Source organism: Peromyscus eremicus, chromosome 15, assembly GCF_949786415.1.
Source record: "Peromyscus eremicus chromosome 15, PerEre_H2_v1, whole genome shotgun sequence".
Classification (NCBI taxonomy): domain Eukaryota; kingdom Metazoa; phylum Chordata; class Mammalia; order Rodentia; family Cricetidae; genus Peromyscus; species Peromyscus eremicus.
In genome coordinates this window covers 12,472,085-12,498,663 of record NC_081431.1, presented here as the reverse complement: position 1 = coordinate 12,498,663, position 26,579 = coordinate 12,472,085, and the positions used below count along the sequence as shown (strand labels likewise).

Genomic DNA, 26,579 nt, shown 5'->3' with positions numbered 1-26,579 from the left:
GTTCCCAACCCCCATCAATCTGACGCCACAAAAGAAACGCTAACTTGGTATTTCTGAAACTGAACCTTCAGCTTCTATGAGCATTTTCTCCGTTCTAGCTAGCTTTAAAAAAATGTCTCAAGACATATTTCAAGTGTAAGGCACAGTTGTGCCATTTATCAGCAAACTGACCATCCCCCAAAACATCTGCAGTTAAACATGCCCGAGCCCAAAGAATTCTGAGACACATCACACTGAACTGTAAATTCCATAAGGAATCGTTTGAAACAAGGAGCCCTTTACTCCAAGTAAACGAGACTAACTGCAAAGATCTCCCTTGAAGCTGTTGAAGTACAAGTGATGTTGCAAGTCCCTTGCAGCAACTTTCAACTCCCTTTTGGTGAAGGAATTTTCTTTCAAGGCTCTGTGGGTCAGAGAGCTGGCCCTCCACAAGGAAAGGCTCTTCAAAGGAAACACAAGAAGATGGCCTCCCAACAGTTCTGACAGAAAGCACACCAGGGCTTCCTATGCCTCTGAATTGACAGGGTTGGTCTATGGAGCTGGCTTCAGAGGGCTGGCTCCCAGCCAGCCACATCTGCACTCACTTGCCCTCCATACTGTGTTAATCCCCTTTTAAAAAGAAATGCAGGTATTATTTACCAGGAAGATCTAAAGTTCATCTCCCCAAAGTCAGCGGCACTCTATCTCACAGGGCACTTTGAGACTGTTAGGGTTGGATATGAAATGTGTTCCCCAAAAGGTGCCCGTGTTGAAGGCTTGCTCCCAGCTGATGGCATTACCTATTGAGGGTGACTGGATCATGAGGACACACTGGTTAGTTCACAGTGGATGGGCTGTGAGGAAGTGAAGCTGGGTCAGAGGATAGAAGTCATTGGGAATGTGTCCACCTCCACCATGGTGTACTGACATATTCTACCTCATCACAGCCCCAGAGGCAAGAGTCAAGTTACATGACCACAGACTGAAACCCCAGCCAAGTAAATCTCTCTTCCCTTAAGTTGTTTACATCAAGAAAAGATAGCCTTGGATTTTTCTTTTTCAAAGGACACAGTGTAAGATGGTCTCTAACAACAGTTCAGTCATCAAAGTACATGAAAACTTCCCCTCCACTGGACTGTGTCCTCCTAGTCACTGTCCCACTGCTGTGAAGAAACACCATGAGCAAGGTGACTCTTATAAAAGAATGCATTTCATTGGGGACTTGCTTACAGTTTCAGAAGGTTAGCCCATTAAAATCCTCTGGGGAGATGGTAGCAGGCATGGCACTGGAGCAGTGGACTACAACCTGGTCCACAGGCCAAGAGAGAGATACCAGTCCTGGCATGGGTGTTTGAAACCTCAAAGCCCACCCTCAGTGACATACTTCCTCCAACAAGGCCACACCTCCTAATCTTTATAGTCTTTTCAAATAGTGCCACGCCCTGGTGACTAAACATTTGAATACATGAGCCTCTGGGGGCCTTTCTGATTCAAACCACCACAGACTGGCAGGGTTAGACTATTCAGGGAAGGAAAAGCTGACTAATGGAGTGAATGTGTTAGCTTTTCCATTATACTCTTAAAGCATCTAGTAGATGCTCAATTAAAACATCTTGAGACATGATGTTTTAATTTAGCAGGAACATCTAAATAGCATAGGAAACAACACAAGCTAACAGACAGGGTTCTACCTAATAAACAGATTGTCACTCTGTCCTTGCATTTCTCTGGACTCACTCTTCATGCATTCCAGAATTAAACTCTCTGCCATTAGAATGAGAAAAACACAAAGGGGAAATGTGAAAGAAATCAGATGTATCAGATGCAGTGTCCAAGTCAGGGAGGTTACTGAAGGAGCTTCTCTCTCATGCCTTTGTCTCCCTGTGGTTGAGATGCAGAAAACTTTATGCTGTACAAAGATGTCATGATAGTTTAATGTCAATTTGACATAAGCTAGAGTCATTTGAAAGGAGGGAACCTCAATTGAAAAAATGTCTCCATACGACCCAGCTTATGGCATTTTCTTAATTAGTGATGGATGAGGGCGGATCCAGCCCACTGTGGGTGGTGCCATCCCTGGGCTGATCCTGGGTTCTATAAGAAAGCAGGCTGAGCAAGTCATGATGAGCAAGTCAGTAAGCAGCATTCCTCTGTGGCCTCTGCATCAGCTCCTGCCTCCAGGTTTCTACCCTGCTTGAGTTCCTACCCTTGCTGCTTTGATAATCAACTGTTATATAGACTGTGAGTGAAATAAACCCTTTCCTCCCCAAGTTGCTTTTGATCATGGTGTTTCATCACATCAGTAGTAACCTGAACTAAGACAAAAGACAGCAATTTAAGCCTACACACTTCTTTCCAATTTGCACTCTGCAAGTATTTTCACATTTGTTCTTATGGCAAGCACCAGAAAAATCAGTTTGCACACTGAGTGTCCCCCAAGGGCTGAGTGTCAATGGCTTGGTTGGCAATCTGTGTCACAGGTGATGGAACCTTTAGAAAGTGGAGCCTAGTGGGAAGAAGTTAGGTCAGCAGGGTGAGCTCTTGAAGAATACATTGTTTGCTTTTGTATTGCAGTGACCAAAATACCTGAGAGAAACAGGTATTTCTTGGAGAGAAAAGGTCTATTTTGGCTCGTGGCTCAGAGACTCCTGTGCACCACGGTGGCAAAGGCATAGCAGCATTCATGATCGTCATGATGGCAGAATCATGTGACGATGACTCTTCACAGCTCAGTGGAGCAGGAAACAGGCAGAGTGAGATTAGAATACCCTCCAAAGCCTTTACCAATGAACGAGTTTTGCCAACTAGACCCTCCTTCCCAGATATTGCCAGCCTCTGGGAACAAGTTTTCAAAACATGAGCCCGTGGGTCATTTCAGATACAAATCATAACAAAAGGGAGAATGAGACCCTGGGGCCCTTCTCTCTCTTTGCTTCCTGGCTGCAGTCAAGTAAACGGGCCTCCTCCAGCACACACTCCCTCCCTCCCTCCATGGTATAGTGCGCCAGCATGAGCACAGGGCAAGTGCATGTGCTGAAATCTCTACAACAAACCTTTCTTCCTCTCAAGTTGTCTGCCTCGGCATTCTCCCATAGTATCCGAAACGTCCTTCTAGTACTGTGTACTGGACATCAGATGGCTCTTTGTGAGATACTTCCATAACATAATATATGTCAAACTCTATTACAAATTAAGAATCCCTTTACTAGAAGAAACAGTACCATAGACATTTTGAAACAAAACTCAACCAAAAGTCTGGGTATCACAATAAAAAAAAATAAGCTTTCAACTTTAAATAATCAGTTCATATCTGTTACTAATTGATCACCTAATTTAATTGTCCATTTGTTTTGTTATCAATGTTTGCTAACAGAAAGGAACAATAGATTTGAACAATTTATAAGAAACAAACACTGAGCAGATTCCATCTCATTAGTTTATCATTGTAAAGCTAATAATAAACTGAAGGGAAAGGCCTTCAGTAGACTTGCAGGACAAAATGCACACACCTTCAAGGAAACCAGAGTGCCACGTCAGCTGCAGAGTCCCACCTACAGCATAATCAGGGCAAGCAAAGGAGAGGTAGTGGTGTGCCCCAAATCGGGCCCTAGGCAAACTCTCCCTGGGGAGAATGTCCTTCTGAGGGCACAGCCAGGCTGGAACACCTCTTTCTCCCTCAGCCCAAGAAGAAGGAAAATGTCACGTAACCCAGAGACCTTTCTGAGGGATCTGCTCTGCAAGGGGGCTTTCATAACAACACCAAGTCATAACAAGCCCTTCACCCTCCTTCTCTCGAGAGCATCCAGAGAGTTCTCAGGGGCTGGATGATGCATGGTGTTTCAACAGGATACTGGAGCAGACAGGAAGCCCCAGTGCCCATTGAGTCACACATTAGAATGGCTCACAAACAATGGAGAATAATTGGAAACTAGTTATTTCGCATGAAATGTTATTTACGTTGACATGCAACATATTTTAAAAACAAATTAGTGAACAGGCTCTGCTAAAGTTTTCTTAATTTCTGCTGAGGAACAACTGGTAGTTTTAATTCAAACAAAAATGGTCTGAGCTCCTCAATCAATTTTAAGAGTCTAAAGCACTAGTTCTCAACCTGTGGGTCACATCAGATATACATATATGTGTGTGTGTGTGTGTGTGTGTGTGTGTGTGTGTGTGTACATATATATTTGGTTTTGTGTTTTCGAGACAGGGTTTCTCTGTGGAACAGCCCTGGCTATCCTGGAACTCACTCTGAAGACCAGGCTGACCTTGAACTCAGAGAATCGGCTGCCTCTGCCTCCCAAGTGCTGGCATTAAAGGTATGCACTACCATACCCAGTGAGATATTTGCATTATAATTCATAACAGTAGCAAAATTACAGTTACAAAGTAGCAACAAAATAATTTTATGGCCGGGCGGTGGTGGCTCACGTCTTTAATCCCATCACTCTGGAGGCAGAGGCAGGCGGATCTCTGTGAGTTCGAGGCAAGCCTGGGTTACAGAGTGAGTTCCAGGAAAGGCGCAAAGCTACACAGAGAAACCCTGTCTCGAAAAACAAAACAAAACAAAAAATAATAATAATTTTATGGCTGGGGGTCGGAACAACATGAGTTGGAGCATTGGGAAGGTTGAGAACCACCACTCTAAGGGGTTCTGCAGACCAAAAACTTTTAGATCTACTGCTTAGGGGGTAAAGCTGGACCAGGAGAGGGGAGAGACGCAGCTGAGGAAGCAGCACACATCAGACCTGGGTGTGGGCCTAGAGCACATGAGGCAGAGGCAGCCTGTAATGCCATGCAGGCTGGAGGAAGACACTGTGCTTAGACTCACAGTCATATATATCCCTAGACTGTGTGTGTGCTCACTCGCCCCTGATTCTGGCTAAACTACAATGGTGGTCATAAAACTTCTAAGCATCAGGCACCGTGGGAACATCCTGAGATTCGTATTTAGTCAAAGTGGCAGGACTATAACATCTGCTCTCAATATCTGATTTCAAAGAAAGTCATGGGTGGGTTATAAAGAGGAAGAAGAAGAAAACATGAAGTTGGAGGAGCAGATTAGGGGGAAGTGGAGGGGAGAAACGGGAGTAGGTATGATCATATTTCATATATACATGTATGAGATTTTAGAGAATCAAGAAAAATATTTTTAAAAGAAAGCCATCTTTTTTATGCTGCCCATTGATAGAATATGAATGTTTTCTATTCCGGGGCACACATGTGTGAACACCCACAAATTAGACATTTTAAAGATGTTGATGAAGTAAACATATTTTAAAGCATTCTAAATTATTAGCCAGTCATTCAAAAACCATCACTAAAATAATTTTATTATCAATTACTTCTTTATCAATACAGTGAGAGCAATGTATTGCCCATGCTTTAACAAGACTTCACTCAGAGGGATATTGTGATATCACAGGCTGGGTTCTAGTGTCAGTTAATTTAAGTACTTGGTTTTAAGGGTTTTTCACATACACATAAAGCTCTCCTGACTAATACAGGGAGCCAAGGGAAAAAAAGCTCATCTTCAGCTGTTTTGCTAAATTATGTGCATGTAACTATTTTCTACAATGTGTGCATGAGTGTGTGTGTGCATGTGTAGTGTACATACAGGGAGTTGTACACATGTGCTGGAAGTGTGCTTGTCCATGTGTACAAGTGTGGAAGGCAGAGGTGTCTTCTTCTATTACTCTGTACCTGTTTTTGTTTGTTTGCTTGTTTTTGAGATAGGGTCTCACTATAATAGCCATGGGTGGTCTTGAACTCACAATGTAGACCAGGATGGCCTCCCAGAGTGCTGGGATTAAAGGTGTGTGTCATCATACCCTGTTCCCCTCATCGTTTGTTTTCCTGTAGTTCCCTGGAGAGATATGAATGTAACCTACACTATGGCTTAGGTATCACCTGAAGGCCCATTGTGATTGGAGGTATGACACCCACGTTATGAGTCCTGAGATGTGCTCACCTGCCTCTGACCACGCTTCCACCACTCTACCCGCCATATCACACATCCAGGAACTGAGCTGTGTCTCTGAGCCTCCCAAACAGAAATCAACAAAGCTCCTTTCTTCAACAAGTAACATGTATCCAGCATTTTGTCCTGGAAATGAACACCTTTTTCTATATGAAAGTTTCATAATTATTACTTCTTTTAGCCTTAGCCTCTTGTACTGCATTATCAATGATAAGAGACAGACACTGTCCTTTCTATAAACTGCTACAAACCACTAACACAGGATCAAGTCAAGCCGCAAACCATGTTGGTTTTTGTCACTAGGAAAGAGCAAGTACCTTTGTACACAGTGACAAGGTAATTAGTGTTTGCTAAACACGAGAAGGGTGACCCTCTGTGGCTCGGGCTCTCTGAAGCAGGCATCGTGGGCAGATGCTTCCTGGGTATTCTGTCATCCTCACAACAACCCTTACAGGAAGGAACTGGAAAACAGCTCTCCACTCTTCTGTATCTAGTCATCGGCTAACTTTAAAGTCAGGGCTAATTCCAGAGCCCCCAGACCAGGGCAGAGCTCTAGGAAGCTTTTCAAACAACAGCTTCCCTCTTAGGAGTAGAACTTTCTTGTACTGTTCTGACTCTTAACCCCATGGTGTTTCACATCCCCAGCAACATACAAAAGTGAAACAAAACTAAGATGATCCACAGTCTAATACAAAGGGAAGAAACAATCCTAACTGTGCTATAGTTGACTAGCACACCATACAGGAAGGGGTAAAGGACCTAATCAACCACATGCTGTAAGAGGAAAGAAACTGAACTGCACACGAATATTTCATCCGAACTAGCACATTCATTTCTCACAGGCTATAAACTAGTAACGCTGGAGCTACTTATTTTCTCACATGGGGCACCACTGGCATTCTATCTTTTTCTTTCTTTTTTAGTGATGAGGGAGCACTTTCACTATATAGCACATTCTGGCCTCACACTTGCAATCCTCCAGCCACAGATTCTCATGTACCAGGTTACAGACATGGCAACCCTGCATGGCTCATCAGACATTTTGAACCATAATACTCACCGTTCTGATGATGATCAGGAACATCCTTGACCTCCAGATGCCATTAGGCCTTTCCAACCCTGACAACTAAATGCTGTGGGATGTTCTGTATGGCAAATGTGTTGCTCTGATTGGTCAATAAATAAAACACTGATTGGCCAGTGGCTAGGCAGGAAGTATAGGCGGGACTAACAGAGAGGAGAAAAGAAAGAACAGGAAGGCAGAAGGAGTCACTGCCAGCCGCCACCAGGACAAGCAGCATGTGAAGATGCCGGTAAGCCACGAGCCACGTGGCAAGGTATAGATTTATGGAAATGGATTAATTTAAGTTATAAGAACAGTTAACAAGAAGCCTGCCACGGCCATACAGTTTGTAAGCAATATAAGTCTCTGTGTTTACTTGGTCGGGTCTAAGCGGCTGTGGGACTGGCGGGTGACAGAGATTTGTCCTGACTGTGGGCCAGGCAGGAACACTCTAGCTATAACTAAAATACTCCCAAGCACCTGCAACTGTCTCTGGGGCAAATGTCTCACTAGAAAGCCATTGCTTTATCTGCAGAGTCTAGATACACCAAGTAGTGAGCACTGGCCCCTTACTGCGAGAAAAAGAAATTATACAAAGGGGAAAGGTTCAAAGTGTCAGAATGAGAGGAAGAAACTCACAGTGCTGAATATGTGGGTGCAGGCCGCAGGTAAATAGTGAAAGTAAAATGCATATGGGTGTTTGGTAAAGACACATGTAATTTCTAGCTCTACCCACTCAATGGGCCTAAAAGCAGTGATGTCCACATAGCAAGGACACTCGGGACCTGGACCTCAGTCTCTAATATCCATCTTCAATAAAACAGGGTCCTTGCAGCTCTTGCTTGACAGGGATAAAATGCAACTATAGCCTGGACTATCCTTTGGTGCCCTGAAATATGGGAACACTCAAAAGACAATGTGGAAGGACACAAGGTCTCAAAGGAGACCCCAACAGCCCCAAACAATTGGAGCAACAAAATAAACCAGTAACAGCAATGCATCATAAATTACTGGAAAAAATATTCAAGAGATCACACTGTATGTGTCTATTTCCAGCAGCTTCGTATGCACAATTGCCAGCCTGTGCATGTTTGTGCCCATGCAGCTACTCTGACACCCTTGCATAATCTGTCTCTAAACAATGGATAAATGATCTTTACTTTGAAAAACCTGAAAATGAGTAAAATTATTTCTAATAATTTTTTTTACATAGATATATCTAGGGAGGTGGAGGTTCTAAGTTATTTTCTCAGGGTAAATTTTCATGCTTAGATTTACTGGGAGGGAGATTATAGATACTTTTGATATCAAATGTGTAATACTCAATTATAAAATACTTTAATACTTTCATTATTTTGTCAATTCCATGGAAAATGAGGCAGAGAAATGGAAAGTGGACAAAAATATACCAAATAGGACCCCCCAACAAGAGTAATCAAAGGAAACACAGAGCACATTCTTCTCTGTCATGAAGTTCTAATGGCAAAACCTCAGTCACTTTAAGTTGATCTACAGAAATTTGCTTTGAGCAGAGAAATTTTTAAATCTAATGCAGGCAAGAGAGGTACCATGGACTTTTCCTTCTGCCATTGTACTGGAGTTATTCTAAGCATTTGCCATCCCCAGATTACAAGCAGGCAGTGAGAAAGCATGCTCTTCTGTAGGGCAGCTGTTGGGTGGTCACGGGAACAACAGCAGCATTCTCAGCCCGAGGAGTCAAACCGAGAGGCTGGACCTCAGTACTGACACCCACCCCAAAGTGAGCAGTTTTTGATGTAGAATTCCCTCATTCTTGATTAGTTCACAACTTGAATTGTCTATGACAAACAGGCATAAAGAGAAAGTAACAAAACCTCAGGGGCCTCCATGTCCACCTCACAAGGGAAGCAGGCAGTTCTTTGCATGTTCATGGATACTTTTTAAAGGATTTATGAAAACTTCCATCCTACAGAAAAGGAAATACCTGCGATTTTTCTAAATGTTAACTGCTGAAGTCTATGTACCCCTCTCCACCTCAGCCGCCCTACTTTGTGTTGGCCCAAGCTTGTGTGCCCTTTGTAAATGCTCTGAGTAAGTTATGTATACATGTTAGATACACAGGCACAGACAGGCTCATAAACACATACGAAGGTGTCCACTCAGTCACTTGTCTCACTGTGTTGATTTTTAAAGTAAGAATACAGTGCATGTCTCCTCCAAAGTCTAGAACTACATATTAATCAAACAGTTGTTTTCCTATAAACCACAGCTAAGGGCATAAATGTTCTGTAAAAACCTTCAAGAAATCAAAACAGCTGAAAATATTGTGCTGATAACTTTACAACCACAAATTATGGTTAATACCAATAGACGTCTGTCAATAAATCCATTATAAAGTCGGAGCACAGCTACTGGTGTGAGGCTGCAAAGAGACAGGGAAGAGGAAAGCAAACCTCATCTGAGAGCCCGTTAACAGCAGCAGCTGAGGTGCTACGTAATCAACCCCCTTAAAGAAGCAACAGAGCGCCAGGCGGTGGTGGTGCACGCCTTTAATCCCAGCACTCGGGAGGCAGAGCCAGGCGGATCTCTGTGAGTTCGAGGCCAGCCTGGGCTACCAAGTGAGTTCCAGGAAAGGCGCAAAGCTACACAGAGAAACCCTGTCTCGAAAAACCAAAAAAAAAAAAAAAAAAGAAGAAGCAACAGAGCCCACCATAGTGATAAACAGTAACCTAAAGTTTCCTCAAACCAATTAAAACCCATTTTCTTGTAGCCAGAACATTTTCTAACACTCTTTCCAACATGATATTTTAGGAGACTCCACACACAGAAAAGCCACATTTTCCACTGAACCATCTTACTAAGTTCCATTAAACAGGAAAACATTGCCCTCTCTTTAAGAAAACCAATATTTTCCCCTGTGATAAACAGCCTTCCCACAAAAACAAAACAAAACAAAAACAAAAATCTCTCCCCAAGGCCCATCCCACCCATTCCCTAGCACTGAAAGGTCACTGCAGAGGTGATTTTAAAATAATGTTCACTGGTTTTCTGATTACAAAAGTCTGGCACACTGAAGAAAAACTGGAGCACACAGGACAGCAGGAACAGAACTAGGGAACAAAACCCACAACCCTGAAGCACAGGTCCCCCGTCTATACTGCCAGTTTTTTTTCACATGTTCTTCTTTCCAAGATCACTGAGAGTGTACTCTGGCTCTTACCTACTTCCATCAAAACAACCCCTCAAGTTAAGCTGCATAAATGCAAACCAAAAGGTTCATAACACTGTATCGAACAGATTCAGTTTCAAATACTTGGTTTCAAACATCCCTAGTATGACTGAACTATCAGATTGCTTCTGGGGTTTTTTATATTTAAAAAACAAATAACGAAGAATCACCTGAGTGGTGATAAATTTATGTGTGACTTTTTTACTTATTAAAATGACTTAAGAGTCCTACAAATTACTTTCTCGAATGTTAACATACCCAGGACATGCTTGCTTACCTCAACAAGTCTTCCCTGATAGCTACAATATTCTGTTAATGCTAACAACTACTTCTAAGGGAAGCTTACATTTCTTTGATTATTAAGGAATCGAAATCCTTTTTCTTCTGTTTTGGAGGGCAGGGTCTCATCACGTAGGTCAAGCTAGCCTTAAACTTGTAGAAAGCCCATATAGGCATATGTTAGCACACTGGGCACATAAATCTTTTTCTGTACATGATAGAAACATGTATGTTCTCTTTGGGAATTGCCTTTTTGAGTTTTCATTTTGTGTGTATGGGTGTTTTGCCTCCGTGTATGTCTGTGAACCATTTGCATAACTGTGTCTGAGGAGGCCAGAAGAACGAATCTGATCCCCTGAAACTGGAGTTGTAGAGAGATGTGAACTGCCATGTAAGTGCTGAGACTTGAACCTGAGTCCTCTTGAAGAGCAGGCAGTGCTCTTACCTGCTGGGTCATTGTTCCAGCCCCAGGGAAACTGGCTTTTTGCTTATTATTTGGATCTTGTTGCCAGCCCACGTTTCCAGCAAGGTAAGTAACGCTGTCATTTCTGCCAACACTGGAGAATTACCACCTTGCTTTAATCTTCTTTTGCTTGTAAGTCTTACGACTTAGAAAATTAATTTGGCCTGGCATAGTCATGCATGGCTGCAGGCCACCTATTCTAGAGCCTGAGGAAGGATTGCTGGAGATCAAGAGTTCAAGGCCAGCCAAACAAGACAGAATGACCTGGTTTCAAAATAAATATATTTCTTTTGATATTTAAAATCTTCCTCATAATCTACAAAAACAGATCTATAATTACACTAAAATTTCTTTATGGATCCTTCATAATATTATACAAGGTCACCAAATTTCAAACAAGGCTCATTTCTGTCATCTCTGACATCCCCCTCATATCACAATGTGGACTCACTTGCTAATCAACACTAAACACACTCAAGTGTAATAAATGGGCACTTGGAGGCTTAAAGCAACTCAACTTATTTTGTGTGGTTTAAAAAGGTGGGGTGTGTGTGTGTGTGTGTGTGTGTGTGTGTGTGTGTGTGTGTGTGGTTGGGGGGGGGGGGGGCGGTAAAAATATTCCACTGCAGCCTTAAACAGCTAAATAGCCAAGCTGGCTGTCATGGCCGAAGGCGAGGCCTAAGTAACATTTTGAGGCAGACGATGCACTCAACAGTCCTTCGCTGACAGGGCCCACTTCTAAGGTAAGAACCCCAGAGCCCAAGTCTCTCCAGGGCAGACTAACTGCACAAGAAGGACAGAGCAAACACACACACAAGCTGCTCAGTGAGCATGATTAATGAATGTGTTCCTTTTATTTACGTGCCCAAACCAAGGTCATACACCTAACCTCTGTACACACAAAATCATACCATTAACACTAAAAAGTAGACCTTGTTTTCCCATAAATTAATTAAGACTGCAGAACCTGCCTCAGAGATCTGTAAGAGGCTAGGGATAGCCGGGCAGTGGTGTCGCATGCCTTTAATCCCAGCACTTGGGAGGCAGAGGCAGGTGGATCTCTGTGAATTCAAGGACAGCCTGGTCTACAGAGTGAGCTCCACCCCAGGGAGGGATATTCAGTGAGAACTTGTATTTAAAGAATTAAAAAAAAGTATTTGAAAGTTGTCCTCAAAAGTAAATGAACTTACACAACATGTAATACTTGGTTTTTATAACAGTTTATGTTTACAAAAATGCTTTTCTACAATGTGGCAAGTGATCGACTCCTACCTTCCACATGAATGGACACCTTGGCTGGGAGGGTCACATGATTCACCTTAAGGCCAATCCCAGAGCACGGTTCCTCTCTGCAGGCCCTCAGTCATGAGTCTTCTGCAGTCACTGAGTGAGCAGCTGGAGCCAACCTAAGTAACACAAGACTGCTGGTTAGAGCGGGTGATACTGGTAGATAACTAACAGCCAGAAGACGTGAACAAACAAGTTATAAAGTTAGTAAGTTCAAAATCGCTTACTCATAACAAAACTCTGTTCCAATCAGAACACTAAAATGCAGATGGCTGGTGCCCACAAAGGTGAGGAAATGTAGTGACAATGTAACCAGGAGCCTCTCGAGGGCAGTTATTGCTACTAACAGACTTCAACGTACCTTGTAAAGTCCTTTCATCTAGAAACCCACTGCCACTGGAGTTTACCCCATGACTAAGCCTAAAATTTCATTAAAACAGTGTATACAGGGATATGTGTTGCAGCATTCTTTGTTTGTTTGAGACAGGGTTTCACTGTGTAGCAGTCCTAGAACTCACTCTGTAGCCCAGGCTGGCCTCAAACTCACAGAGATCCACCTGTCTGCCTCCTGTGTGCTGGGATTAAAGGTGTGTGCCACCGCTGCCCAGCTGCAGCATTCTTTATTTAGCAAAAAGAAAAGGGGGTGGGTGGAAGGAGAGAAACGGAGGAGGAAATAAATAGAAAAGGTCTCCATCAACATGTTAACATGGGCACTATCAACATATAACTAGGGCGCTAGTTATAAAACTTACCAAAGTCTCCATCAACATAAAACTAGGGCACTAGTTATAAAACTTACTGAAGTCTCCATCAACATATAGCTAGGGTACTAGTTATAAAACCTACTGAAGTCTCCATCAACATATAACTAGGGCACTAGTTATAAAACTTACTGAAGTCTCCATCAACATATAACTAGGGCACTAGCTATAAAACTTACCGAAGTCTCCATTAACACATAGCTAGGGTACTAGTTATAAAACTTATGAAGTCTCCATCAACATATAACTAGGGTACTAGTTATAAAACCTACTGAAGTCTCCATCAACATATAACTAGGGTACTAGTTATAAAAACAAAGGTCTAAGGAAGCACCTATGTGTTTCCACCCCAGGCAGGGTTTCGTTATATAGCTCCAGGTGGCCTCTAACTTGCCATATTTCTGCTTCAGCCACAATATGGTGTATTTCTTCATACTTAGGTTTTGATTGGGGAAGTGAGGCAGGGGTGGGGGAAGCTGTTGGTGTTGTCTGTTTTATTTGAAACAGGTTCTCACTATGTAGCTCAGGTTGCCCTGTAATTCTTTTTAGTTCAGATAAATGAGGTGGATCTCTGCTTCCATTTTTAAACCAGTCATTTAAGACAGTGACCCACCCACCCACCCACCCATTCTCATTTTTCATAATAGTCCACTGGATCCTTAACATTCTCTAAATATGATCAATAGAATTTGGGTTTTGTTCTTTTTGTAAAACTATTTTTAAAGCCCAGTCTAGCAGACTCTCTCCTTTTCTCCAACTTCGGGGATACAAACCCACAGAATGGAAAGTGAGAGGAAGGAAGGATCTTCTAAGAGGGACGCCCACACCCACACACACCCAACTAAGAGATCACCAACCAAGTAAGAGTCCAGAACGGGGTATGGCACACCCTGTGCAAGCACTGTCTGAACCCATTAAAGTAGAGAAAACAAAAGATGTATGCTATTTAGTAAGTACTTCTCTAACAGTAGGGTAAGAATATCATTCATCAGCTCCGTAATGAGTAACGGTTAGAGACAATGGCACCCATTTAGAGCATTGTTAAACTTCTTGTTATTGGCTCACTATTCTAGGAACTGACTATGTTAGTAAAAATGCCTGAATTACAAAATGATCTCGTTTACAGAAGGAAAACACACATGATGCCTAACGGGCACAATGGATCGATGGAGGGGCAACAACAAGGAGAGAGGCCCCATCTCACACAAGGCGAGGTCAGGGCCAATGTCAAGGCTGTTCTCTGACCACCTCATGTGCATAGTATGTGTGCACACATGCAAATATAAACATGCGAACACACACATACACATACACACACACACACACACACACACACACACACACACACCATTAACCATTTGCTCTGTGTCAGATACCATACTAAGAATTTTAAATAAATTATACCCTTTAATCCTCATGATAACCTAAAGAAGCAGATATTATCAATACCCCATTTTGCCATCTGAAGATGTATTTCACTTGATATTTCTAGAATTTTCCTGGCTGTTTTCACACATTTTTCTCCTATAAAAACATTTAAATCATGAACAAATCCTAAAATTTAATAGCAAGAATGAATCTTACACCTGCAAGGGTCTGCCAAGCATGTTGGCATGTATCTGTTTCCCAGCACTTGGGAGGCCTGCGGCAAGAGGACTGCCATGGGTTCTCAGCCAATCTCAGGCACACAACAAGACTTCATCTCAACAAAACAACAAAAACAGGTCAAAAGCAAGAGTTATGCATGCTTCTAACATGCCTCTAGCCAACGTCTGTTGGACTATTTCTAATTAAATTAATATTTGCCCCTCAGGAGCCCAGAAAGGCACCAGCCACATTCATTTGTTCTTTGAGCTTCCACCACAAACGGAAAAAGAGAAAAATGGTCAAAATAATTAATACCGCATTTTAAGTTTAATATCCTTACAGTATATGCAGAAAACATGCAACCGCATACACAGCCTAAATAAGACGAACGTTCTAAAAGTAGAAATTAGGGCCCTCTAACAAGCTAGGTTATCCAGCAGCCTCACTGCACAACAAGCCAGCTCTTCTGTGCCCTCCTCACCAACGTCACAGCAGGAGTCAACCACAACAACCTAATGTTCAATGAAAACCTCATAGCAGCAATAGGGAAAGGTGGTCAGAGTTCTTCATGGAGGCTAACTTTCGTAAACTCACTAAAAGCTAAGGAAGACTGTGCAGCACATCGGATCTCCTACCTTCTTGTTTGTTTGTCTGCTTGCTTTTTCTTTTTTCCCCCGAGACAGGGTTTCTCTATGTAACAGCTCTGGCTATCCTGGAACTTACTCTACAGACCAGGCTGGCCTTGAACTCACAGAGATCTGCCTGCCTCTGCCTCCTGAGTGCTGGGATCAAAGGCGTGCGCCACCACCGCCCAGCCCCCTCTCCCCTTCTTCATAACTACTCCCTCATGTTTGTTTGTTCCTTTGTAGCTTGAACCAACTACTCTCCGCATTCTGCGCTTGCAGACCAGCACTGGGTTTCTACAAGCTTTACAAGCCCCCTCGAGTGGAAGGCTTCCCGTGTTAAGATGGATGTTAGGCTGGTGAGACCGCTCAGCAGGCAAAGGTGCCTGGTGCAGAAGCCTAAGGATCTAATAACGGTGAACCATGCAAAGGGAGAAGGGGAGAATTGACTCCATCAAAGTTGCCCTCTGACCTCCACAAGTACAACATGGCATATGAATCCCTCCCACATCATATACACCCACAACAATAATCATAAAGAAAATTTTAATATGGTGTTTAATTGCAAGACCTGATTACAAACTATAAATATTAATCTGATGCTACTACAAGGAAAAATAATAGCATCTAAGAGCAGTTAATTATAAAACACATTTCTTAACCAGGAAAAGAAATAGTATTCTGTTTTCTCACCCCAAACACAAATTATCACTTGTGTTTTCCTCAGTTTTTAAATTGCCTAGTTTTTAATTTTTCTATGAAGAACAGCTTTGTTGGTGCTATGTGAAACCTGTGACTAAACGCTCTCAGTAAATATTTATACCCCAAAATATTTTTTCTTTTATTAGTATCTATGATTTAAATTAAACAAGCAACTTTTTAGGCCAAGGTTCTCCAGTGCTGGAAAATTACAAGAGTATTTATTAAGTTATTAAAGGCTCAAGAAACTCAGGACTTAGAAAATCCACAAAATACAATAGTAATCTATTTCTAGCAGAAGGATGGTTCCAGTCTTAAGTTAATCAAAAAGATCATGAGAATTCACTGGCCTTGATTTTATATGGGAACAATATCCCATACAAAAATTTGGTGAATATATTAACTTTAATATGTTTACTGCTAAATGTAAGAGATTTATGAAATAACATGAAACACATTTTAAAAGTAAGTGAATCAAAACTATAGGCATTTGAAAACTCTCAGTTTAAGAGAGCATGTCTTAGTTGGGGTTTCTATTGCTGTGAAGAGACACCATGACCATGTTAACTCTTATAAACAAAACATTTAATTGGAGTGGTTATCCTACAGTTTCAGAGGTTCAGTCTATCATCATCATGACAGGGAGCATGGCTGCGTGCAGGCAGACATGGTGCTGGAGTATCTGAGAGTGGTACATCTTGCAGACAACAGGAAGTCAACTACCAGTCACATGGAGGGAGGGAAGCTTGAGCAAAACAGAGCCCGCCTCCACAGTGGCACACTTCCTCCCACTAGGTCACACCTCCTAACAGTGCCATTCCCTTTGGGGGCCATAGTCTTTCAAGCCACCACAAAGCACATCTAAAAGTCAGCTTCCAGAAGAATGCAGTGTGTTGCAATTGCACAGTGCACAGTGATTCAGAGGACAAGTCATTTAGAGATGTCCATTTTCTACAGGAAAGTCTATTAGCTGCCATCACTATTTTAAGCTTTTCAGCTTTTCAGCAAGGAAAGCCTGGGACACAGCACAAGACCCTACTAGAAAAACTAAAAATTAAAAAGATCTTAAGTCTAAAGTTCCATAAATGGATTTTCATTTATTTCTATTTTATTTAATAAAAGTAACACATTAACTAATATAATTATCAAAGAAAAAGTAATTTATCTCCCAAATGCCAATCTATCAATATAAAACTGCTTTGACTCCTCTGGGATCACTCAATCAATACAAATATAATCTTTAAACACATATGTAGACATGAATACACGGGCCCACGTGTGCCAGGCTTTGTCGTCCTTTTCATGAAGTAATACTTAGGAATCTCCAGCTGGGCTTGCCTATCTCTCCCGGTTACTCCTTCGATCAGCAAAGCAGAGCTAACCAGTGTCTGCAATCCCTGTAAAATGATCACGTGGTACAGACACAACATCATTCTTCTCTCCATAATCATTCTTCCTGCCCTGCTAGCAGGTCAGAGCTCTCAAGTGTGTGCTCCAACCCTGACTGCCTAACGAGTCCTCATCTCCTTAGGGGCTTAGGGACCTAGTGCTTGGGAGAAAAGAAAAGCACAGTGAAACTGATTTGTAAGCCTGCCCCCGATTGCCCTACATTTTACCATATATCACTGGCCCGATAAATCTGCACCAAAACTGTGACTTCTTATATTATCTGCCAGTTAGAGGTAAATTATTCACAACGAAGATACACTGGACAAGAGACCATAAAACCCAGGCTCTACTTCCAGCTCTGTCCCCAACTATTGATGTGGCATTGACAAGTCACTCAGCGCTTGGAGGCCTTTCTTCTTGTAAATAATGAATTACTTCAGCAAGATAGCTTGTGAAATCCCTTCACACTCCAGTCAGTGACACTATACTCTGTTCAACAAATCCAACTATAACAGCCCTCAGTAGGGAAGTTACCAGCAAGTTAAACAAAGAACAGTAATCACAACAGAAAAGGAAAAAATTACCCCAAGAAAGCAACTGTTTAAGCACCTCCATGAGAACATTGTAACTGTCTGTTTACAAACGACAGATATGCAAATCACAACTGAAAATGGTCAAGGCACTGTAGCAATACATATAAAAATTTCACATTATTATGTTTGGCTTAGCTCCAACTATTACACAGCGTGAAAATAAAACTCGTTTTAAAGACAGAGCAAGTGATAAGTGAGCATAAAGTACTTTGGGGCTCTGCTTCTGTCCTAGCCATTCCATCTGTAAATTAAGATTCTTTATCTATAAAATGAAAAGTCAACTTATGAACGAAGATTCTATTTTCAATTGAGAAATAATAAAAGAAAAGTCAGACAAAAGCTCCTGAGATTCATTCATTCTTCGCACACATCTTAGTTGAGCATCCAGCAGTCCGAACCAACACTGCTCTGCCCAGGGATACACTGTGAGAAGGGAACATGGCCTCCTCTGCTGCCAGGTGCCGCCTAGGGCTCTGCACCTCAGGACGCTTCCTTCCATAATTTGATTAAATATAAAGTTTATTATGCATCTTTTAAAGATTCTTTTTAAATAAATATTCTGCCACACTTGTGATTAGAAATGGGGGGAAAACCATTGGTTTTCACTTTAACTGAAAAAGTCAGCTCCCACCGTCAGCACTAAACCTGAGTGATCCCTAGCAGGATGGAATTGCCTTTCCCACTCCTCTTCTGGGTTGTATCCTGGGGTCTGTGTGTAACCCTAAAGAAGATACTGCACTGTCATAAAACCCAATGGGACAATGACTGAAAACTGAAAATGAAAACAAAATCATAACTGGCTAAAAGTGCAAAGATGTATTTGAAACTACAGCCAGTAGGTCACGCTGTGACAGCAACGTGTGTGTGTGTGTGTGTGTGTGTGTGTGTGTGTGTGTGTGTGTGTTAGACAGTAATATGGGGCCAATATTTGAACAATCTGTGTTTATAGAAACCACCACAATAGGGAGCAGGGGACATACGTCATGACAATCACGCCTTGTCTCATGGGACATAATTAGCTCTGAGTGTCCACACTTGAAAGGTCTGAATATATAGAACATGGCTCTCAAGTTTATTCTAGAACAAAAGACTATTCATATAAATTGCCAGTTAAGTTTTTCTAAATGCCTTTAAGATTAGAGTGCTTGGAAGGTTTTGATCTTGCTGTCCAGTTTTAAAAGACCCACTCCCTCATAAGTATGAACGAAAAGCCTAAAACAAATACGTCCATCTGGGTTAGAAAATCCACAGTGAAGATGTAACAAAAGCAGTTCCTACTTGTCCTGTGGAAAAGCCGCGCTGAGCATGAAGCTATCATGTCCTCCCTACTTGCCTGGTGACATGAGAAACTCACATTAGAAACTGTTACGAGAAGCCACAGCTACAACTAACACACCTGAGGTAAATAAACAAGAGTAAAACAAGTAAAGGTCACTTTGAAAGCATGTTTCTACGAATAAAATACGAGTTTATGAGAACAGGGTATAGTTTTAATTACATCACCAAGAAAAGCCGCTAGTGGCAGTCCTAAACTGTCACTATGTAACTGTGGAGGGCACAGGGAAGGAAACCCTACTGTTTTTCCCAGGACTACACACAGCGCTAACAATGTAATTTGGGAATGAATCTTAAAGTTATCAGACTCTCTGGTCTCCAGCTCCTAGGTTGGTTCCAAGCATTCTTGTTTAGCAGCCTAATACCAAGTGGCAGTGATGGGAGCTCTGGCTGGCTGGCAGCAGGAGGCACAGGAAGGGATTCAGATGAAGAACATATTTCACATCGCTACAGCTGACAGGTGTGAGAAACGAGCCCGACAAAGTCTGCAAGCTAATTCTGTAATTAGAAATGCTGAAGTCTGTTCGATACTGCTGCCTACAGACGAGGTGTTCTAACGCAGACAAAGGAGCTATTTTTTCTTACTGAGCAATTTTATTTTAGGTTCTGACTTTTTCTTGTTGGAAACAAGCTAGATGTTAATAGTTCACAGTAATTGAATAATCTATCATATTCATACTTTAAACAGTAAAAAGCAAAGATATTTATATAGTTGTATATCATATAGTCAAAAGCAGTGGTTTCTCAACCTTCCTAATGCTGTGAACCTTTAATACAGTTCTTCATGTTGTGCTGACCCCAACCATATAATTATTTTCACTGCTACTTCATAACTGTAATTTTAGTACTGTTATGAATCATAATATATTTTTTGGAGACAGAAGTTTGTCAAAGGAGTCACAACCCAACAGGTTGAGGACCACTGTCAAAAATTTAAAAAATGAAGATATTGCTTCTTCTACTTCATGCCGAACACTGACCACACAGTGAGGATACCTAACACTGTAACTGTTTATTATAACTTAATTCAAACATTTCACTTAATGACAAAGCAGGGGTCCTAACAGGGACAGAAGATAATACTATAGAGCCAAGTTTTTGCTGTTAGAAAATCACAAACAGGATCTAGAATGGGTACTGTAGTGTTGTATTAGAGCTGTAATAATCAACACGACACAATGCAGACACACACATCTTTCTTCACTTGGTTCCTAAAAACACGAGATCTGACGGCGTCTCCAACAATGATACGTTAGCAGCAATGACTGCACCAAACATTCAGATCTTGTTTTTAAAATACCATTTTCCATGAAAAGGACCCAGGGCACCTTAGAGAAAAGACTGAGCCTAGGGCTAAGGTAGAAAGTACAAAAAGAACTTTGAATGCCTTAATACACAGAAAGATAATACAGACTTTGTAAATGATGAAGCTCTATCAAGAGGATGAGGCTATTTGCAAGGCTCCCACCAGCTAGACCTGAACTAATTTAAGCATCAAAACGTTTAATGCCAGTAATAAATTAATTAATGGCAGTAATAAAATATAAACTACTAAATAAATAAGGATCTGTAAGTTCAAACTAACAGAAATAAAAGCTACAGAAGGGAAGCCTTCCTTAGTAGGACAGCACCGGTGAATGAGGAGGGCGCAACAGCAGGCATCTAACGAGGGAGGAGCTAGTTCACGTCACACGGGGTTACAGAGGGACAAACCGTAACCCGGCACTGGGGAAACCTCCTGTGCATCCTAACCACGTGATCAATAGTACTGGTACAAACTGGTACCAGGTGCCCACTGACACACTGGGGAGCTGAGGGTTCTCCCACGGGTCCCCGCAGAACTGCAAAACCTTACTCTATTAGAGTGTTCACGACACAAACCCGAAGTGAGGGGCAGTTTTCAAAACAACAGACCCAAATGCTTCAAAAAAAAAAAAAAAAAAAACAGAAAAGCCAAGAGCACTTCAGCCACCCACCAAGGGCCGAAAACGTCTACCCACGTCAAAGCAGTGGAAGTCAGAGAGCGGGATGGAGATGTAAGGTAGCACCTTCATGAACCTCTCACAGTAGAGCAAAATACAAACCCAGGAACAAGCCCAACAGCCACACGGCGGATTGGCTCTTTCACACAGACAGTCCCTGCCTGCCAGTGGACAGAGATGAGCAGAACAGACTCCCACCTCGGAGGACACCAACCCCCTTCTTGAAAGCACTCCAAGTTTTTCTCATCACTTTCTCTGAAAGCAATCCACACTCCACGGGGTGGAGAATGTTTTGAGAAAAACGTTTTCTCGCTGTACTAGAAGTTACACAATAGATATCATTTAAAAAAAAAACTATTTTCTGACAGAATTTTTTCTTTAAAACCTGTGTGACCTCTCATGGTATCCCTAGAGAATTGAGGGAGAAAAGTGTAACTTCTCCTTTTACTTTATTAATGCCAGGCATCACTTTAATGAAAAAACAAATAATTAATTGTGATGCTTTCAAAGAGCAGAAAGAAAATGATAAGCAGCAGTGGATGATGGAACTGAAAATGTCTCTGATGTGAGTGAGCCTTAGGTGTTAAATGCAAGGAGTGGTTATTCGGAGGGAGGGAGGGAGGGAGGGAGGTGCAGACAGACGGCAAGCAGCCATCAACACTTGCTGAATCCTCGAGGAGGAAAACTTCCTCTTGACAAGCAGATGGAAGCTCTCAAAGTCTGAGCAAATAGTGACAGCATCACTCAGAAACAAGGCCAGAGTAACCACAGTGAGCACACACTAGCCATTACTGTGTGCTGAGTAGTTCATCTGCTTTATCTCATTTAATCCATACAACAACCTCCATCATGAGGAACCATGACCATTTCTATTATGAAGATGAGGAAACTGGGCTTCACAAGGGAAGATAAGTAAAATGGCTAGTAAGCAGTAGAGATGGGCTTGAAATCCAGGCTTGTCTAACTCAAAAGCCATGCTCTTTTAAACACCAATAATCTCCTTCTCAATGGCATATGACGATGTCGTATCAGATATCTGGGAATCTACTATGCACATGTACTGTGACTGCCATTACACAGTAAACAGAGCCGACAGTTCTGGCCTTGCAGAATGTACAATATACACTAAATAACCCAAAGGAACAACACTGGCACATGAGTGGCCTTCATTATGGAGAGAAGTGTCATCATTAAAGGAAGCTACAGCAAGAGATCACAAGTGACTTCATCAGAGAAAACAGCTCACTGCAAAAGATCCCCCAGGCCACGTGGCCACAGCTTCACTCACTGTACTATTAAGTCAAAAGGCCACATCAATTCAGAGAGGTGTGCTGGCTTCTTTTATGTATCCCATACATCTGCCAGAGCAAGTTAAAAGAGGGAATATTTATTCTGGTTCCTGGGACCCATGGTTGCTTGTAGACAGATGTTTCTCTAGGTCCCGCCAAGCCCCCACATTCCCATGGCCCACTTATAGAATAATCACTCAGAAGTTATATTAATTATAACTGCTCAGCCATTAGCTCAGGCTTATTACTGACTAGCTCTTACACTTGAATTAACACATAATTCTTATTTATGTTTAGCCACATGGCTTGGTACCTTTTCTCAGTTCTGCCTTGTCATCTTGCTTCCTGTGTCCGTCTGGCAACTCTTCAGTTAGCTCTTCCTCTTCCCAGAATTCTCCTCGTCTGCTTGGTACTTCCTGCCTGTATTATACTTCCTGCCTGGCTACTGGCCAATCAATATTTTATTCATCAACCAATCAGAGCAACACATATTCACAGCATACAGAAAGACATCCCACAGCAGTTGCTTGGGTCCATGTGCTCAGGCAGAACATCATGGTGGTGGGAATCAATGGAGGTGGACAGACAGCACCGACTGAAGAGACTGATAAAACCTTCAGAGGCACACCAACAATGACCTGCTCCAGCCCTCTAGGCCTAAAGTTTCCAGACCCTCTCACAGCAGTACCACCAGCATCCAACCAAAGACCCTGTGTGGAACAACAGCAGATGGACCAGCAATGGAAGCAGAAAGAGAAGGAGAAAGATCACATGCAAAGGGCTGCCTGGGAAGATGCAGGTAACAAACACAGCCTTAATACACAGAAGGATGCAACGTGGCGGCACTAAATGCCTTCAGTTTTTGTTTTGCCAAAATGAAGCTACACTATTTATAACTAGTTTCACAGACATGTATCAGTGGAGGTGACGGCTCCTACCACATCCTTCTTCAGCCATCACTTCAGCTACCTCTAGATGCCATGCCCACAGGTACTTCCTCATCGACAGCCAAAGCTTCCACACTGCCATCCTAGCTCTCCCACAGCACTCTCCGTCCCTCCTCCTCAGTGTAGTCACTACCACTGTCACCTACATCAACGTTTGGTGTTTTACAGTAAGGACTGTTGAAATACGGCCAGCCTGGTCTACAGTGAGTTCCAGGACAGCTAGAGTCCTGGCAGTGAGACCTTGTCTCAAAACACACAGACACAGACACAGACACAGACACACACACACACACACACACACACACACACACAAGACTATTCCCAACTGACAAAAAAAAAAAGGTGAATTGTCTTTCTTGAAAAAACAATGTTTCCTTCTCATTAGCTCCTGCTTAGTTTATTATGTGCCTTTTCTATGAAAGATGAGGCTAATTTCAGTCAAAATATTAGAGAATCTACTATGTACACATGCTGTGTTAGGCAGAGAATAGTGAAGAGGAGCAGAAAAACACTCCCCAGAGTCAGTGCTGGAGTCCAGACCACAGAGCTGACCGGAAGAACAGCCAATCATCTCAAACTTCGGAGGCTCTGTTGGTCAAGTGCTAAGCAGCTTCAAGTACTCTCCCGAACCTCTCACCTCCACTCTAGTCTACACCACCTTACCCTTTTTAAAGGTACCTTAAAGACTACTTACTTCACCTCCTAACTCTTCTGCTGAATAAGTAACATTTTAGATGACCACAAGTCCATCTTTGAATGGTGCTGTGCAAGTACCCCGTTGCTCTTTATAGATACTGCACACTCTATCACCCGAGTTTACAAGTTCTGACCCTGACTCTGTTCCTTTCACATTCTTCTTCACCTATTTTGGTTTCATTAATATAAAACCTTTGTTCAAACATGTCTGCTCAAGTCAAGAGAGCAACAGCTGAAGTGAACAGTAGGTATACTTAGATGTGTGCAATGCACCATCTTGTGACATCATCATAGGCTAACATGGCAAAGGACCTTTTCCAATGGGGAACCCAAAACCACTGCATGTAGACCTTCTTCTAATTAGTCTCTCCAAGAAATGCTTCCCATTCTCCTCTATGTCCTTCTTTGGGGTGGAGCATGTGAGGAGCAGTCATGAGCCCAACGGTCTTCTGAGTGCTGGCCATTAGAAGCAGGCAGAGTGTCACAGGATGGCATACACATTCTTGTTTGACCCTGGTAAAACCTTGGGCAGACCATGTCATTCCAACTTATGTACCAGGCTTCTTCTTTTGGGACACCAACCAGCTCCCAAATAATGACACAGAGACTTCTTATTAGTTTTGAATGCTCAGCCTTAGCTTAGGCTCATTTCTAGCTAGCTCTTTTAACTTAAATTAACCTGTTTCTCTTGATCTACATTTTGCCTCAGAGCTTTTTACTTTTTTCTTTCTTGCTTGCTGTCTGTATGTCTGGCTGGCTTATGCCTGCCTGGTTTCTGTCTGGCCCAGGCATTTTTCTCATTCTCTCATTCTTCTCTTTTTGTCTCTGCCCCATGGCCCCATCCTATCACTCCTGCCTAGCTATTGGCCATTCAGCTTTTTATTAGACCAATCAGGCGCCTTAGGCAGGCAAAGTGAAACAGATGCAACACATCTTTACATAATTAAACAATCATCCTTACATTGTTAAACAAATGCAGCACAAACAAATGTAATACACCTTTACACAGTTAAAATAATATTCTGCAGCATAAACAAATGTAACATATCTTTGTCTGGTTAAAATAATATTCCACAACAAACTTATTCTCAGAACATCCCTACAATGGCCCAAAAACTCCATCATCTACTCACACCCTTTCATTACCTTTGATCTCTTCATTTGTTATTTTGTTAATTATGTGTATCTGGTGGGGGGTGGGAGGGGGTACAGTGGTAATGTGAACATGTGTGCTAGTGCTCACAGAAGCCAAAGATGTCAGATCCTCCCCGGTGGAGCTGGAGTTACAGGTGGTTGTGAGCCACCTGACATGACTGCGGGAACCAGACTTGGGTCCTCTCAGAGTTCTCTCTCCAGCCATGACCTGTCTCTTACTCCTGTCCAACCATGTTCACAACGTTGGTTCTCAGGTTTGTCTCCACATGCTCCAGGCTTTCACTAGTCATCTTGATGCCTACAACAGCCTACCTCCAATGGGCTTAGCTCAATTCCCATCTCCAAGTCACTGCTCAAGTAAGTCCTCTCAGCCACCTCACTGTAAAACATGACCAGCCCCTCCCCTACTCTCCCCTCCCCTCCCCTCTTCACCCTTTCCCTCAGCATACCTAACCTTCCTTATCCCATTTTCTTCTTCACTATCTGTCACCTTCTAACACTATTTAAATCACTTCATTATGTGTAGTGTGTGTTTTCTCCTCCCGAGAATAAAGAAGGTTCATACTTCAGTGACTAATGCACACCCAGTGCATGTGAATCTGTGACTTTCCAGATCTTCTCCTTCAATTACAGTCTTTGGCTCCACCCTGCAAACATCTACTTCTTAGCTTTTCACTAATTTCCAAAATGTGGTTCACGACTCGGCTACTGTTATCACCTCTCCGTTTTGGTATGGTCCTTTTCAGTAGAGTTTCAAAGAGAAGCGGAAAAGCAAGTGTGTGGTCAATGCCACATTCACCCATACCAATCAACACCCAAGCCCTGGAACTACCCCTTCTTCACTCTCCCCTGTGAGTCCACAACCTCTGGAGGATCAGTGCTCTCCACAGCTAATGCCCCAGTGGTAGCAAAAGGACTTGCCTTTGTTTGCTTCCTTCTCAGGCTGTATCTGAGTACACAGTGTCCACTCTAGCAAGTCCAGTCTCCCCAGAGATATGGTGCCCTGAGGACACGGAAACACCCTCAGGCTGAAAGACAAACGTCTTCAAAGCCTCTTGGGAGATGACCAGCAAAGCTCTTATTTTTTGATAAATTTATCCATAAATTAAATATTTCCATACTTCTAAGTTCCAATAGAAAAGAACTAAATTAGCAAAAATAGGGAGAGCTTAAAAAAAAGTAATATAAGATAAATGAGCAAGCAGGCAGGCAATTTATGATGCAATATAACTACCATTTTCTGAATACCAGGCATACCTCAGAA

The 26,579-nt window shown here is 42.3% G+C and overlaps 1 protein-coding gene across 1 annotated transcript in view; it reads right to left on the bottom strand.

Annotated features, from left to right (window-relative positions):
- Positions 1-26,579, bottom strand: part of Disp1 (dispatched RND transporter family member 1) — a 165,263-nt gene that overhangs the window by 84,550 nt on the left and 54,134 nt on the right. The window contains exon 2 of the mRNA XM_059280215.1: positions 12,245-12,378. The gene's annotated coding sequence lies outside the window, so the exon portion shown is untranslated. The remainder of the gene's footprint in view (positions 1-12,244; positions 12,379-26,579) is intronic.